This window comes from Penaeus monodon, chromosome 28 (assembly GCF_015228065.2).
Source record: "Penaeus monodon isolate SGIC_2016 chromosome 28, NSTDA_Pmon_1, whole genome shotgun sequence".
In the NCBI taxonomy this organism is placed as follows: domain Eukaryota; kingdom Metazoa; phylum Arthropoda; class Malacostraca; order Decapoda; family Penaeidae; genus Penaeus; species Penaeus monodon.
Genome location: NC_051413.1, coordinates 38,015,405 through 38,015,840, shown reverse-complemented (window position 1 = coordinate 38,015,840; position 436 = coordinate 38,015,405).

Genomic DNA, 436 nt, shown 5'->3' with positions numbered 1-436 from the left:
TCCCCTCTAAGAGTGTGCGGAAGAGGAATTAAAACGCAACTCCTGATGTTCATTTGTTTTGTACACTCGTGGGGCCAGGTGTGTAAGCGCCTGTTAGCAGAATCGAATCCGATTATGTGAACAAAGAGAGAGGTAAATGGATTTTTAAGCACGTAAATATTGATGTGTCTCTTTATGTATTTAAGTTCATTCTTTTATTCACAATATTTATTCACATATGATTTTTACTTTGCAGTATTAGGGACACATTTCTTACATAAATTCCATATTAGTTATTATACTTGTTATCGATATCTTCTCTGGAATTATCATGATCTCCACCATTAGCATTATTAGGGATTATGACATCGTGTTCATTACTACCATTATTATTACCGTTGTTTTTGGTATGCACTTCATATTTCTTATATTCTTGCACATTATCCTGGTATTCTGT